Consider the following 205-nt stretch of genomic DNA (forward strand, 5'->3'; position numbering starts at 1 on the left):
ATATTTTACTTATAAATGCTAAACCTTCAATTAATTTCATTAACCAAATAACTTAATTTCGCCGTGTATAGCCTGTCTATACAGATACAGCACATACAATTGGAAAAAAACAAAAATTAAAGTTAGAAATAAATTAAATAAAAGATTGGAATACTCACCCCTTCTACTTAACAGCCAGCATACAAAGCAAAACAGATGTCAAACT

At 28.3% G+C, this 205-nt stretch overlaps 1 long non-coding RNA gene across 1 annotated transcript in view; it reads right to left on the bottom strand.

Annotated features, from left to right (window-relative positions):
- The window catches only part of LOC107586057 (uncharacterized), a 1501-nt gene extending 1296 nt beyond the window's left edge, over positions 1–205 (bottom strand). The window contains exon 1 of the long non-coding RNA XR_001609313.1: positions 159–205. This is a non-coding gene — a long non-coding RNA (uncharacterized lncRNA). The remainder of the gene's footprint in view (positions 1–158) is intronic.

Source organism: Sinocyclocheilus grahami, unplaced genomic scaffold, assembly GCF_001515645.1.
Source record: "Sinocyclocheilus grahami isolate Dianchi unplaced genomic scaffold, SAMN03320097.WGS_v1.1 scaffold76.1, whole genome shotgun sequence".
Classification (NCBI taxonomy): Eukaryota; Metazoa; Chordata; class Actinopteri; order Cypriniformes; family Cyprinidae; genus Sinocyclocheilus; species Sinocyclocheilus grahami.